This window comes from Pleurodeles waltl, chromosome 1_1 (genome assembly GCF_031143425.1).
Source record: "Pleurodeles waltl isolate 20211129_DDA chromosome 1_1, aPleWal1.hap1.20221129, whole genome shotgun sequence".
Taxonomy (NCBI): Eukaryota; Metazoa; Chordata; class Amphibia; order Caudata; family Salamandridae; genus Pleurodeles; species Pleurodeles waltl.
The window spans coordinates 230,943,402-230,960,742 of NC_090436.1; positions in this window are offsets into that span (position 1 = coordinate 230,943,402).

A 17,341-nucleotide genomic window follows, 5' to 3' on the forward strand; every position below is an offset into this window, starting at 1 on the left:
ACCATGTTACAACTTGTGTTCCAAGGCTCCAAGGACAGTGTATGCATAAATGAGAGGTAGTAAAAAGACAATTTTCATTGGATAATTTGAAGCCAACCCATGAACCCTCCAATGGAAGACCCTGCAGAATTTGGAATGTTTCTTACTTAAACCTACTGGACAAAGAGAAGTCAGCCATTTTCCTTGATGCCAATTTGAAGCCAGATGCCAGACTCCATTTTGGACGACACCCTGATGCCCTTCTCTCTATCTGAGAGAAAGAGACTTTAAGAATTCTCAACCTAGAGACTTTAACTTTGATTTGCCCCGTCTTGCCCATGAAGTAACTTTGCCCCATTCTTCTTGCCGCTGCAAGGAAGCTTGCCCTTAACTTTGCCCCTTTGAAATCTGCCCCATGCTGATCGAACCGGTACCTGAGGGACGAAGTCTTTTCTTGAATGCTGTTTGTATTTGGTAAATATAAAAGGATAAATGAATTATGCATTGTGTTTTTCCTTTTAGGTACCAACTGCTATTTTGATAGGGCCCAAGTTAGAAGTTTCCAGATTTGTGTTGACTAAATTCGTTTTGCATGAAATCCCACATGCCAATGCTAATTAGAGGTTAGTTGAGGTATTCATTCAATGCACCATGTTAATTTGAAATCTTGTTATGCTGACCAATGTATGAAATTAGTCAAATACAGTTAGTCATATTAGTGATTTGCATTGCCATAACTGAGTGTATCATTATTCAGATTTTGCGTAGATTGCGTTTCTTCCGCCGCTATGGACAGCTAGCAATGTTCATCTACATATATCATTTGGTTTTGAGACTTATATACATCGTGCTAGCTTTGTTAATATAGGGAAATAAATTCACTAACTTTTAATAAACTGGTGTGATTATTCATGACTGAAAGGTCATGGTGCGCCGAAATACCAACTGTTAATGATTTCTGATGTGCTATATTGAGCTATTAATTGAGTATTGATTACCAATTGCAATAGTTATCGATTATTGATCTGAGTGACCCGACTATTCTAGGATGAGGAGAGCCCGACTCGGTTAAAAGATCCACCGACCTCCAAAGATGTCCAGGTACAGGTAATTTATAAGGGCTGGACCCGTTATCAGTAGATGGTAGCAGAGATTGATGGTTTAGCCCTTTGGGACCCCATCCGAGCAATAGACGGAGTTAAGTTAGAATTTTCTTTTATAAAACAAGTTGGAGGGATGATGATGCCCTAAGTCCCCAATGACTTTCCCGGGATCTTGGAGCTTGCGAATGAAGGACATGGAGGTGTGAGAATGGTTTCGGCGTTTCTAGTGACGGTATGGGAGAAGTCGGTTTAATAGGTTGATCGGGCGTGGTCAACAAGTTGGTATGAATTCTGAGGAATGAAAGAAAATTTTCGACTTTGAGATTTGACAAATTCTAAAGTGCACTAGAATAGTTCATTGATCAGTTGAGGGTAAAGTTTGCGGGTCAAATTTTGCTTGCGAAAGTGGGAAACCGAGAAAGATGGAATAACTGCTGAGGCTAGTGAAAAATCCCTAAGGTTTCTGAAGCGATTGTATTACCCTTCCTGTAGCAAACCAACACATCTGTTTTATTCTTTTGGTTAGTGCTCGCGTTATATTGCAGAAATTAGTTTGTGAGTGGAGTCGAATGAAAGAGGACAATCCGCAAGACTTTGTCAGCCACAGTGTGTGAATGTGACGTCACTAGCAGCCGCGCTGGGATAGGTCGGTTGGTGAGAAGGGTCGCGCACGGATTGGACACAATCCGTGAAGCGCAACTGGTAGGGGAAAGGCAAGCGAAGAGTATTCCGGGAATTAAAGTCACTTATTGATTACACATTTAAAGAAAATAAAAGACGGAAAGATTACATTTTTCAAAGCATTTAAGAGTGCCATGAGGGGAGATGTTTATATTAAAGCAAATGTAGGAGAAGAAACACCGCCTGAGGGTACACCAGCTTACATTGTCATTGAAGAAAAGGGTGTAGCACCATGTCTTTGGTTAAAACAATGGTGCAAATTAACAGAGAAGCATGGAAGTGTAGCGTTCCCTATCCACAGGTCGTTTAATCTAAGGGTTTTAGAAAATCTGAGATTTGCGCGATACGACATGACAGTACCTGCAAGACCAGCACAGTTTGAGGCACTAGCAATTTGGGAGCTAATAGCTAGAAACCAACAACAAAAGAAGTTCGAGACCAGAATAAGAAAAGTAGAAAAGACACTAGTGGATGCTAGATGGGACAGCACACAAAAGGTTTGGAGATCAGACGTATTACAGGGGATTAAATTGTTTCCAGCAATTACTGATGAAGTGGAGATGAAAGGAAGGAAAGCCACCCATAAGACAAACAGGAGTCAGTCCAGAGATAGAGAGAACAATAGAAACTCAAAAAGGGCAGACGAATCAGACGATGAGGAGTTCATTATACAATTGCTGAACGATCGCCCACCACCATACGTGGAAAGCGAAAAAGGCTCAAGCATTAGTACTGCCCCTCCAGAACCAATACAGGGTAATGTAACACCAAATTTGAGAATATCTCAGAGGCCGAGCAGCTCCGACATGCCTTTCTCACCACAAATACCACAGATTCAGAGAATATACCCAGACGTGCCAAAATTGAAACCTGCTGATAACTATCAGCCACAGATTCAAAGGCACTGCTGTGATGAGCATAACATGGGAATGACTTCTGATTCAATGGCGCAGGGAGGACAAAACTATCAGAGACCGACTGTAGGAAAGTCCTTTTTTTTTGCCTGATCACCCCCACTCTTTCTGGATAGGTACTGGTGGTTACTGACTCTTGGCTGTGCCCTGGGTACTGCTTACCAGTCCCAGGGCCAGTGCTCTGTGTAAAATGGATATGCAAATTAGGCTAATTATAATTGGCTAAGTTAACCTACCTATAAGTCCCTAGTATATGGTAGGGCATGTAGGTTTAGGGACCACAGCATAGGTGGTGCACACCTAGGTGCACTGCTGGGGTGCCCAGTGTCATTTTAAAAGCAAGCCTGCCTTGCTGGCTGCTTTTAAATTAAAGTTATATGCAAATTCGACTTTGGAATTAAAGGTACTTCCAAAGTCTTAAACTACCTTATTTTTACATATAAGTCACCCCTAAGGTGTGCCCTATGTGCCCCTAGGGCTGGGTGCCATGTAACTCTAAGCAGGGACTTTATAAAAATAGATTTATAAGCCCTGGTGAGGTAAAAACAGCCAAATTCGTTTTTCCCTCATGGAAGTAAATGGCCTTCATAGGCTAGAATGGGCAGACTTTATTTTAAATGTTAAAGTCTCCTTAAATGTTACATACCAAGAATTTGGTATCAAATTGATTGTTGTAATAAATCCCACAACTTCCAGTTGTTGGATTTAATATAACTTGTCCAGGTAAAAAGTTTAGACTTTACCTAAAAAGTTGCCAATTTCAGCTCTGCATTGTTTTTGCTGCTGTGCTCTGATTGGCCAGCCTGCAGCAGCTTCTGCCAGGCTGCCTTGATTAGGTGTGAAGTGGCCAGGCTTCACACAAAGGAATGTGCTTGGGGGAGAGAATCTCCCCTCAGCAGATGGTGAGGCAGGAAGGGGGAGGGCTGCCAAACTGGTCTTCAAAGGCAGAGAAGGACATTTGCAGCACCCAGCAACACCCCCACATCCTGCAACCCCAGACAATAATGGTGCCCCCTTGATTAGATTAGGAGAGGGCAGGAGAGGGGTGTGTTTATGATTTTTAGCCACACCAGTGGGTGGGCTCAGCCAGATGTAACCTCCAAAAATCAGATTAATCCATGTTGGATTTTTAGAGACTGTTGCCTTCTGGGATGGATTTTTGCCACACTTCCCAGGAAGTGGTCATCACAGGGGGACGACCCTGTCCCTGATTGGAGAACCAGGGCCCCCCTGTTTTTCACCCAGGAGCAAGGATAAAACTGGCAGACCTGCCCCCACACCTCAGATCCCCACCAACTTTCAAGAAGAAGGAACTACAAGGAGAAGAAGGACTGCCCTGCTGGACCCCTGGCCTGCACCTGGACCCTGCACTCAGAAAGACTGCACCAGCTGCACACTTGGGCTTCACCACAAGAAGAACTTTGCCTGGCTTCAACTGGTTCAAGGAGGGACTCCCTGTTTGCTACAGGTGAAAAATTGCTATCCAGAGTCCCCTGCACCAACTCCTGAAAAAGTGACCAGCTGACCACTGTCCAGTGGCCAAAAAGGAGTTTGCGCCAGGTGCATTCTGGGAGTTGAAGTCCGCACTTCCCAAGGACCATCACAGAACTTCTGGACCCTTGGGGTGAGCTGTGGACCCCAAAAGAACCTTAAAAGAACATCTGGGTGAAGCCCCAGAAGTTTGGAAAAGATTGGAGAATTTTTGAAAAAAAGCTCCATAAAGTGACCAACCCGACGCGGAAATTCTAGCCGGCTTGCCTCAACCGCGACCCGGCCTGACTTCGTGGTTCGTCCCGGTAAAGAAAAACATCCAAAAAAGAGACTAAGTCCGAAGGTAAAAAGTTGACCGGGACCTCCCAGCCATCGTATCCGAGAAGGGCTCCACGGACGTCGGATCAAGATCCAGGTTTACCCCGGTCGAAGGATTTTCATCTCGAAAAAACGACTAAGTCCGAAGGTAAAAATCACCACCGAGGAAACCGACTTCGCGTATCCGGACAAGGGCTCCAGGAGGTCGGATTCAACTGGCAGGTTCGTCCCGGGGAAGAAAAACATCAAAAAAGAGACTAAGTCAGAAGGTAACTTTTTAACCGAGGCCTCCCGCGACTTGTAGCCGAGCAGGGCTCCATCGCGGTCGGCCTGAAAGTTTGACTTTGCCCCGGTCCTGGTGCAACCAGATGACCCGATTGGCGCTTTTTGTTTCTAAGCGCTAGAAAATAATAATACTTTAAAAATTCATATCTCCGGTTCCCCTGAACCGATTTTAATCGTTTTTGTGTCATTTTAAAGATAAAAATATAAGCTATTTTTATAAATTGGTTTTGGATTTTTAAACTGTTTCCTGTGTTTTATTTAATTACTGTTTTGTGATATTTGAATGCTTTACACTTTGTCTCCTAAGTTAAGCCTTGACGCTCGTTGCCAAGCTACCAAGGGTTGAGCTGGGATTAATTTACTGAGACCTAACTGTACCTATGTGGAGGTTAGTGGCTTGTTGCTAGGTGTAGGTACCTACCTGCCCTACCAATAACCCATTTTCCAACACCGACATTGATTCAAGCCGAATCAACACAGTTTTTGATGCCTCAAAAGCAGGCACAAGAAGGGCCGAAGTATACTCGAGTAACGGAGAGCCAGTTAGGTATGCCAGCAATGATGAACCATAATGTGGGGATTAACATGCCACAGAATTCGGGGAACAGACAGAATCCAGACGCGATATCTCTGCCTATTACTGTAGGTCCACCAGTACCACTGTACATACAAGGAGACCCAAACGTATGCGAACAAGGGGTAGTAATGACACAGAGTGGGACAGGGAGAAGATGCATAGAAACCACTCCAGAAACAACTCCAATAGCGGCACTGCCAAATGGATCTGGGTCCTTGTCGGAATTCAGTCCAATTCCAATTTGTGCTCCATCAACCGTGGTAAGGTCACATCCACCACTATTAGTACCGTTAACCTCAGAGACTGAAACATTACAGAAACCATCAGTAGCAGTTGATGTAACTGCTACACTGATGGGACTGAACGCGTAACAATTAACACAATGGTTCAACAGCCTGAACTCCCCACAGAGTACATCCAGCGGGAAGGGAGAAAAATACCTGAATAAAATAAGGTTGGGTATGGAGGCAGATGAACTGGTAGAGGGAACAATGGGTTTGAACAGATTAGAATCATACACAGAGGAAGAACTAAGATACATGTGCCCTAGGATTACAAGAGAAGTAAGCAGCATACATAAGAAGTTACAAGAAATTGCAGACAGAAACGAGATCGATATAAGTAAGACTAAACACCTGGGCAGAAGTTACAGGTTAGACTTTGAGACAAAAGATTTTGAACACATGAGATCCGCAGGGATGAAAACACACCTTAAAGAGATACTGCAGAGTGCACAGGTCTGGAGATGTTTAGACAAGTGGGAAAGCAGGTGGGTTAAGAAAAAGGACAAAAAGAAAGAAAATACTCCAGAGCGGAATGAGAAAGCACAACAGAATGACGATCTGATAACTATGTTACCAATGAGAGAGACAGCAGGGGGAAAACTTGTACATGTACCATGGCACAGGTGCGATATTCAATCCTTTACGGATGACTTTCCCAAATTGAGAGAGAAGCCGATCGAGTGGTATCAACAGACAGATAGATTTGTGAAACTCGCGAAATGTCTCTGGGAAGACCTGAATACTTTATTTGAAATTGTGGTTCCGGCAGATTTGTGGGAAGATTGTAAAAGGGCTGTAGGTTGGCCGACGAGTGAACCAGAGAGAGATAGGGACACAGGTGCGCCATCACCTACGGTAATGAGTTTGTACCACAAGGTAATCGAGCACTTGAAAACCAAGGTTGCGTCGAAAAATGTGGATTGGCAGAGGATTGACAGAACAGCCCAAGAGGTTAAAGAATCTATACATGCGTACTATGAGAGATTGTTGAAAGCGTTTAAGAATTATAGTGGCACGGAGACGATTGAGGCAAAGGACATGCTCCATTTTGTGTTCAGGTTTGTGGAAGGGTTGAGACCCGAAATCAGCCAGATGATTAAAACGCATTTGATTTGTTGGCAGTCAAAGTCGATCGATGAAGTGTTGAATTATGCAAAATACTGCAGTGATGAGATTGAGACAAAGCAGAAAAGACTGAAAGAAAAGGTGATGGTGATGCAGCTTAGGGCAGCTCAGACAGGTTTGCAAGGTTTGCAAGGTTTCCAACAACAGATGCCGCAGCAGCAGCAGCAGGGAAATGCTATGTTTCAGCCGCAGATGAGAGGCAGAGGCCGAGGAGGTTTTGTGAATAATGGTCCTGATTTGAATACCGTTATGATTCCAAATGGTATACAGGCAATGAAGAAGGTGATGCCATGTCACACGTGCGGAATTGTCGGGCATTGGAAACAGGAGTGCCCGATGATGGTGCAGGAAGGTGTAGGTCAGCAAAACAACGATGTCAATGCATTTCAGACTATGAGAGGACAAAAATTGAGAGGTCCGAATCCACATTTTCAAAACAATATAAACAGATGCAGGGTTTACAACCCATGCAACCGCAACATGTGCAAATGCCCCGTGTGCAAATGGCACAATTGCAACCAATGCAACAGCAGTTTCCTATGGTACCTAATCAGCAAATGCAAATACCCTTAGCACCAATGAATCAGCAGCAAGCAATGCTTCCTCAACAGGTCACGGGTCAAGGAATGAATCAAAGTGACACAGTGCACCAATTCCCCTTACATAGTGAGAATGGAATAAACGATGCATGGGAGAGTGAAAGTTCAGATGAGGAAGGAAATTGTATGCTTGCAGCATCTTTGGAAGTTGATCAAAAGGGCCCGTACGTTGAGGGAAGAGTTATGGGTCATCGCATTTCATTCTTGGTTGACACAGGAGCTACACGTTCCACTGTCAGGAGCATTGAAGTACCAAATTTGCCACTTTCAGGGAGAACAGTTCAAGTAGTGGGAGTAGCAAACAGGTACCTGATGAACCCAATCACAGATCCAGTTCAAGTCAGAATTGGTAACTATCAAGGGTCACATAAATTTGTGGTGTGTGATTCAAGCCCGATATCACTATTAGGGAGAGACCTATTGTGCAAATTGGAAAGTTCGATTATGTGTTCAAATGATGGAATTAAAATTCAGACAAACAGTGATGGGGAAGAAGAGGACAGTGTAGGAGGGGACGAAGTGGAAACTGTCGATGAGGAGTATCCCCTGATTACTCTTTATCCAGTGCTCACGGAAGCATATATTTCTTCTGAGTTACAGGAAACAGTCGGAAAGGAAGTGTGGGATATGACAGGGAAAGAAGTAGGATTGGTCAAAGAAGTGGAACCAGTGAAAGTGATGGTAAAACCCAATGTAACCTTTCCCCAGACCCCACAGTACCATATGGCACAAGACACCCTCATGAAAGTCGCCCAACTCATTGATGAGTTTGTAAAGCAGGGAGTACTGAAAGAAGTGTTAAGCAGTCCATGTAATTCACCAATCATGGGACTGATAAAGCCAAGTGGAAAGGTCCGAATTGTTCAGGATTTGAGGAAAATAAATGACATAATAATAAAATGTTGTCCCGTAGTACCGAATCCAGCTGTGATAATGTTTCAAGTTCCCTGTGATGCTGAGTGGTTCTCAGTCATCGACTTGTCGCAAACATTCTTTTCTGTTCCCCTTCATGAGGACAGCCAATTTCTCTTTTGTTTCAAATTCTTAGACAGAGTCTACAGTTGGTGTCGAATTCCTCAAGGGTTTTTGGAGTCACCATCAATTTTCAATCAGATTCTAAAGAAAGATTTGGAGTCATTAGAGTTACCATTCGAATCAACCTTAGTGCAGTACATTGACGATTTGCTGATCGCATCCAAGACAGAAAGTGACTGTACAGCCAACACTATTGCCCTATTGAACCATTTGGGAAGGAATGGACACAAGGTGTCCCCTTCAAAATTACAGTTCTGCCAGAGGAAAGTGAAATATTTGGGCCACCAAATAGAGAAAGGGTCACGAAGAATTATAAAGGAAAGAATAACAAGTGTAATTCAAATGAGTCCCCCGAAGACGAGGAGGGAGGTGAGGAAGTTTTTGGGAATGGTGAGCTACTGTCACTAATGGATTCCCAATTTCTCAACCCTGGCAAAACCTTTACTGAAACTGACCCAGAAGGATGCGCTGGATGAAATAGAGCTGAAAGGAGATGAGATGGATGCTTTTATTGAATTGAAAGAATGCATGTGCAGGGCTCCAGCTTTAGGTATGCCTGATTACACAAAGCCTTTCACATTGTTTTGTCATGAACGTGATGCATGTTCCTTGTCTGTCTTGACCCAAGCCCATGGCGGTGTAACCAGACCAGTAGCATATTTTTCAGCTACCTTGGATCCGGTCGCAGCAGCACTGCCAGGGTGCTTGCGTGCCGTAGCCGCAGTTGGTATCAGCCTCACTCAGAGTGAAGGAATAGTGATGGGACACCCTTTAACAGTCATGGTCCCTCACTCAGTCGAGATACTTTTGACACATTCCCGAACACAGCACATGACTGGTGCTAGGCTCACAAGGTATGAGACAATAATTCTGGGATCACCTAATGTGCAGCTGAAACGGTGCACTACGTTGAATCCAGCAACCTTGTTTCCCAGTGAAAATGCCGAAATTTAGAACGCTGAAGACATCGAGCACGACTGTCTTCAGGTGACTGAATTTTGCACCAAACTAAGACCTGATATCAAAGATACCCGATTGGAAGAAAACGACCAAGTTATTTTTGTTGATGGTTCATGTTTAAGAGATGCACTGAGAATATTGAAGGCAGGATACGCTGTGTGTACGGTAACAGGTGTCCTGGAAGCATCTTGGCTTCAAGGAGTTTACTCTGCACAAGTAGCAGAATTGGTAGCCCTTACTAGAGCTTGCCAACTTTCTGCATTAATGAAAGTTACCATTTACACTGACAGCCAGTACGGATTCGGAATAGTGCATGACTTTGGACAATTGTGGTCACAGAGAGGCTTCATGACCTCTTCAGGATCGCCAGTGAAAAATGGTGAAAGAATAAGAGAATTGTTACATGCCATACAATTACCAGGAGAAGTAGCAGTGGTAAAATGCAGTGCACACTCGAAGGGACAAGACTATGGGGGTCATTCTGTGACCGCCAGGGCCAACAACCGCGGGAGCACCGCCAACAGGCTGGCGGTGCTCCCATGGGCATTCTGACCGCGGCGGTACAGCCGTGGTCAGAAACGGGAAACCGGCGGTGTCCCGCCAGTTTCCCGCTGCCCAAGGGAATCCTCCATGGCGGCGCTGCAAGCAGCGCCGCCATGGGGATTCCGACCCCCTTACCGCCAGCCTGGTTCTGGCGGTTTTGACCGCCAGAACCTGGCTGGTGGTAACGGGTGTCGTGGGGCCCCTGGGGGCCCCTGCAGTGCCCATGCCAATGGCATGGGCACTGCAGGGGCCCCCTAACAGGGCCCCACCAAGATTTTCAGTGTCTGCCAAGCAGACACTGAAAATCGCGACAGGTGCAACTGCACCCGTCGCACCCCTTCCACTCCGCCGGCTCCATTCGGAGCCGGCATCCTCATGGAAGGGGGTTTCCCGCTGGGCTGGCGGGCGGCCTTCTGGCGGTCGCCCGCCAGCCCAGCGGGAAACTCAGAATTACTGCGGTGGTCTTCTGACCGCGCAGCGGTATTCTGACGGCGGGACTTTGGCGGGCGGCCTCCGCCGCCCGCCAAAGTCAGAATGACCGCCTATGTTTCTCTGGGAAATGGATATGCGGATCAAGTCGCAAGGTTTTGCACATTGAACTGTATATTGCTCAGGGACGAGTGGAACCTGATAAATGAGCCAGAACTTGAATCAAGCGAAATATTTGCTCTAAAGGTTGTAGATACAATGGATGAATTGAAATCCTTACAGAATGATGTCAGTGAGGACTAAATCGCAATGTGTAAAGAGACTAGATGAATTATGGGTTTCAAGTGAAGGGAAACTTGTTCTGCCAAACAGTCTTTTGACACAGTTAGCCAGATACTATCATGGACAAGCTCATCTTGGGAGGGATGCCATGATTAGACTATTTAAAACTGATTGGTTTAACCCCAAATTCCGTCAAGATGCTGAAGCAGTTTGCCATTGTTGCGTCATTTGCCAACAGATGAACGCAGGGAAGGGGACCGTAGTAAATTTGAGCAACATTGGAAGAGCCGGGGGTCCCTTCAGCAGGATGCAAATGGACTTTATTGAGATGCCTGTGCATGGAGGCTTGAAGTATGTGTTGGTGGTTGTGTGCATTTTTAGTCACTGGATTGAAGCATACCCTACACGCAGAAATGACAGTCTCACAGTTGCAAAACTACTCTTGAGAGAGCTAATACCACGTTTCGGATTTCCGATCTCCTTAGAATCAGATAGGGGAAGTCACTTCAATAACGAAGTAATAAAATTACTTTGTGCAGCGCTGAACATTGAGCAAAAGTTGCATTGTAGCTACCGCCCTGAAGCATCAGGTCTAGTGGAGCAAATGAATGGCACACTGAAATCAAGGATGGCGAAAATATGTGCATCAACAAACTTGAAATGGCCTGACGCATTGCCCTTGGTGCTAATGTCAATGAGAAACACCCCTGACAGAAAGACTGGACTGTCCCGCACGAGATTCTCATGGGCAGAGCCATGAGACTTCCAGCAGTTCCTGCGAATGCTCTTTTGAATATTACAGATGATATGGTGTTAGACTACTGCAAAGGTCTAGCTGATGTGGTCCGCTCTTTCTCTCACCAGTTGGAGGCAACCACCTTGCCACCGATCCAAGGTCCAGGACACGCCCTGAAAGAAGGTGACTGGGTCGTGATAAAGAAGCACGTGAGGAAGTCGTGTCTGGAACCCCGTTGGAAAGGACCTTTCCAAGTGATTCTGACAACTACCACCGCTGTGAAGTGTGCGGGAGTTCCCAACTGGATTCACGCCAGTCACACAAAGAGGGTGACTTGACCCACAGAAGAGGAAGTCGAAGCGCTGAAATCAAGCAACCGATTCATTTGGGGAAGACCAAGGAGGAGCCTCAGAAAGTGACGAAGGTCCTGAAGGTGACAAAGAGCCTGAAACAGCTGAAGGTGACAAAGAGCTCGAGACAAGTGAAGGAGCAGGAGAGTCTGATCAGAGGAGGGCTTTACCCGAAGCAGATGATACTGGAAAAGAAAAGGAAAACCTGATTGACTTCCCAGAGGGAGAAGTCAAGGCAGGACAGAGCGAAGCGGTTCAAACTCCTTCAGAAGAGATGGCAGGTCCATCAAGTGGACACAGTGCAAAACGGAGACAAAGCATATCGCCAGTGAAATTAAGGATCAGAGAAGCATTAAACGAAAGTGAAGGGCCAAAGGTGAAAGAGAAAAGAAAAGAGGTGTCTGTCGCAATAACAACACCAAGTGAAGAAAAGGACTTGGCCAAGGAAGAAAGTACCAGCGAGAGAGAGACAAAGAGAGATGCAAAATTGAAAAGAAAGAGAATACAGAGCAAAAGATATTCTGGTCCGGAGTGGGCATACTTAGCCACTAACGATTGGTCAGACGAATTCGTATCCCTCAGTCTTGAGAACGAAGAGGCAGAGCTTCACTTTGGCACTTGAGGAGTAAAACTCCATGAACTTTATCGAATAGAGACATTGATGACCTGATTGACTTTTCAACCAGCTAAGACATTGCTAACTTGGTTGACTTTTGAAACCGATTTTGAGACAACGCTGCTAACCGATAAGAGACTAAGCTGCTAAAGAAAACTGTGTGAACATTGAACTCGTTCAGCTATGTAAATATTTGCAAATCTGCTTTGATAAGGTGTCTTCAACTTTCTGATTCTATACAGATCATGACAGGCTACACTACACAGGGACGTAAAATGAAGTGTTGTAAATACATGTGTATAGGTCTAATAACCGCATGCGTACTAACCATTGTAGCAATAGTTCTTGGAATGCATGGGAAGAACGAGAGTGGGACGAATGATGCTTCTACTTCTAAACCTACTATTATTACTGAACTAACAGCTTTGAAGAGACTCGAGCAAGATGAGAGACATTTGCATGATAAAAACAAACTTTCGTCTAACGTTTTCTATCGCTTGCTGAGTGAGTATGTTGAGACCATGGATGCGAAAGATTGTTATGTGTGTACACAAATACCTACCTCAGTAGTGGAAGGGGTGACGTATCATAGCATGCCTCTTACTTACAGAATTACATGTAGTATAATAACGTCCAGATTTTATGGTTAACAGTATATTCATTATTTTTACTCTAATTATGATGTTACATTTGCATATGTCCCCATAATCGAGTACCTGAGTAAAATAGCTAGAGATTATTATTTCAAATTAATGAGGGAATTCTTTGAGCCGTTGTCACCTTTTCACACAGCTCACGCACATAGAGAGAACCTCACATGCTTGCTTTCACCAGTAGAGATAAATTTCTTAGACCGCACTGACGATAGGAGGAAAGAAATGAAGGAGGAATTAGAAAGGGAATTACACAAAAGGACATCTGAAGATAACTATGCTTTTGCCGCAATAAAGACACAAGGGAAAATAGCTTTAGATACATTGCACGTAGGGAGATTTTGTATACATAGACATAAATCATACTATGACACAGTTTTTGTGGGAACGAGTGAATGCAAACATAGGTTTTTGTTTCAACCTAAGTGGACGTTCATGCTGAATGGACAAGACCCAGTTATTCCTGGAATATATTATATTTGTGGACTTAACGCCTATTATCGTCTTCCTAAAGGATGGTATGGGAGATGTTATTTGGGAATAGTGTTCCCAAAGATTTACCAACTGGATGACTTAACAAAATTTCCAAAGCTGTCTGAATCACATCATGTTCAGAAGAGAGAGACAGCTTCTGGTGTGGTAGGAGATATATTTGGAGCATTGATTCCTTCAGTGGGAGTCATATTGAATTCAATCAAAATACGAAAGTTGTCTACTATGGTGGATAACATGCTGACAACATTTTCAGGAGCTATAATCCTGATGGATGCTGAACTCGCTGCAGAAAGAGCTATGACTCTTCAAAATCGGCTTGCCTTAGACATTCTTTTAGCAAAGGATGGCGGCGTTTGCAAAATGCTTGGTACACGTCACTGTTGTACATATATACCAGACAGCAGTGGAAAAATTAGAATGATGCTTACAAATTTAACTAATGAAAGTATAGATTTAAAGGAATTGAAAGAACCAGGAGTTTGGGAGAAAGTTGGAAAAGGATTTGCTTCTGTGGGAAATTGGCTCAGCAACGTTTGGAACGGATTGTTACTAAAAATAGTAAAGGGAATATTAATAATATTAATTTGTTTATTAGGCTCTTGGGGAATATGGAAAGCTATCAAAATATTGAAAACAAGGCGCAAAAGAAAAAGAGAAGAAAGGAACAAGCAAAAATGGTAGAAATTTATAGAGAAAAATCAAAAGGGATTAAAAGAAAAAGGGAATTGACTGAAGTACCAAATTACTATACAGAATTTTAATGGAATACAATTTGTGGGTAGATTTGATGTGATGACATAATTAGTCATCAGAGGAGGGATTGATGACGCAGAAAAGAGGGTCCAACATATATTCATACATATCATGTAATCAAAAGCATATAATCTAGTGTGATTTTAGTAAAGAAAATAATATACAAGGGAAATTGTGCCCTCGGGGTAGTTCGCCATCATTGTAAACAAGCTTTATTAAACATGAAGGATTGAAAATTGTAGTAATCCGTCATAATTGCAAATGTATGTCATGATTTCTTAGCTGAAACTGTTTTTGCTTAGCTTTAATTTATTAGAGGCTTTGGCCTAGTTGCCTGGTCTCAAATTCTAACTGCGTGGCATTTCCTTGAACTAATGAAACATATATACTTGCTTAAAAGTTGTATTTTTCCAGCAGAGATGACTAATACACTTATCTCCAAGGTTTCGTACCAGGCCGGTTTCATCCCCTTTGATACAAGGTCAGTCTGCAGGTGCGGACAATGAAGGTAGAGATAGTAAAATAATTGGCAAACCATGTTACAACTTGTGTTCCAAGGCTCCAAGGACAGTGTATGCATAAATGAGAGGTAGTAAAAAGACAATTTTCATTGGATAATTTGAAGCCAACCCATGAACCCTCCAATGGAAGACCCTGCAGAATTTGGAATGTTTCTTACTTAAACCCACTGGACAAAGAGAAGTCAGCCATTTTCCTTGATGCCAATTTGAAGCCAGATGCCAGACTCCATTTTGGACGACACCCTGATGCCCTTCTCTCTATCTGAGAGAAAGAGACTTTAAGAATTCTCACCCTAGAGACTTTAACTTTGATTTGCCCCGTCTTGCCCATGAAGTAACTTTGCCCCATTCTTCTTGCCGCTGCAAGGAAGCTTGCCCTTAACTTTGCCCCTTTGAAATCTGCCCCATGCTGATCGAACCGGTACCTGAGGGACGAAGTCTTTTCTTGAATGCTGTTTGTATTTGGTCAATATGAAAGGATAAATGTATTATGCATTGTGTTTTTCCTTTTAGGTACCAACTGCTATTTTGATAGGGCCCAAGTTAGAAGTTTCCAAATTTGTGTTGACTAAATTCGTTTTGCATGAAATCCCACATGCCAATGCTAATTAGAGGTTAGTTGAGGTATTCATTCGATGCCCCATGTTAATTTGAAATCTTGTTATGCTGACCAATGTATGAAATTAGTCAAATACAGTTAGTTATATTAGTGATTTGCATTGCCATAACTGAGTGTATCATTATTCAGATTTTGCGTAGATTGCGTTTCTTCCGCCGCTATGGACAGCTAGCAATGTTCATCTACATATATCATTTGGTTTTGAGACTTATATACATCGTGCTAGCTTTGTTAATATAGGGAAATAAATTCACTAACTTTTAATAAACTGGTGTCATTATTCATGACTGAAAGGTCATGGTGCGCCGAAATACCAACTGTTATTGATTTCTGATGTGCTATATTGAGCTATTAATTGAGTATTGATTACCAATTGCAATAGTTATCGATTATTGATCTGAGTGACCCGACTATTCTAGGATGAGGAGAGCCCGACTCGGTTAAAAGATCCACCGACCTCCAACGTGTCCAGGTACAGGTAATTTATAAGGGCTGGACGCGTTATCAACACCGAAGCAGTAACAAAGTCATCACACACACAGCGTCAGGATTGGCACAGGGCAGGCTGGGAGCCTGTGCCTGCAGCGAGGAGTGTGGAGGGACAGAGTAGCGGCGGAGGAGGTAAATTATTTTCTTTTTTAATTTAAATTAAATATTTATTCCCTCCCCCCACTCCCTCCCGCCCCTTCTGCGGCCCATGAGCCACTACTGTGTGTGTATTATATATATGTATATATATATATATATATATCTCATTACCTCGTAGCGGTTGCCACTCGGTAGGTTTAGTTAGGACTTAGGGGGTGATTCTGACCTCAGCGGTAAAATGCCCTTACCGCCGGTCATAAGACCGCCATAACACCGCCGCGGCCGCGGTCAACCGCCACGGTCATTCTGACCCACAACGGCCAAACCTCCAAAAATCCGTCCTCCACTGCAGCCCGCCACATCGGCGGGCAGCGATAAACTGGAGATGACCAAACCTCCACCGTCACGCCAACAGAAATACGCCCATGCCATTACGACCCACGAATCCACACGGCGGTTTTTCAAACGCGGTATTCCATTGGCGGTACACACCGCCGCGGTCAGAATACACACACATCACCAAAACACAGCCACATTGGACAATTTGAAATACACACACCTGATACACATACACACACCACTCCCACACAATCAACCAACTATAAAACACACACCCACATCACCCACAAACCCCTGCGACCATAATTACAGAGAGAAGGAGAGAGAGACACAGCAGACAATCCATAGCAAGACACACTGAGGCACACTACACCATCACACACACCACATAGTAGCACAAAGGACCACACACCAACATACTCATCATCACATACACCACCCCACACCTCACCCACACCACCCCATGGCACCCCAAAGGCACCCACGCTTTTCGGACCAAGAACTCCGGGTCATGGTGGAGGAAATCCTAAGAGTGGAACCCCAGCTCTTCGGCTCGCAGGTGCAGCACACCAGTATAGCCAGGAAGGCGGAGCTATGGCAGCGGATCGTGGACAGGGTCAACGCGGTGGGACAGCATCCCAGGAATAGGGAGGACATCCGCAAAAGATGAAACGACCTACGGGGGAAGGTCCGATCGATGGTCTCCAGGCACAACATCGCGGTCCAGAAGACTGGCGGCGGACCCCCACCCACCCCTCCCGAATTTACATCGTGGGAGCAAGAGGTCTTGACCATCCTGCATCCTCAGGGCCTCGCAGGAGTAGCCGGAGGAATGGACTCTGGTAAGTCCCATCTCAACTACTATATCCCCCCCACCCCACCAGCATGCCAACCCACACCCCCACCCTCACCCCCAACCCCCCAGCACATATCCTCCCTGACAATGTCTCACCAGCACAACCCACCCATCCCAACACCAACTCCTGCATGCCAACACAAATCATGGGCACCCATCACCTATGCATGACCACTGCACTAACCCCTCCCCCCCACTAAATACCCTCAC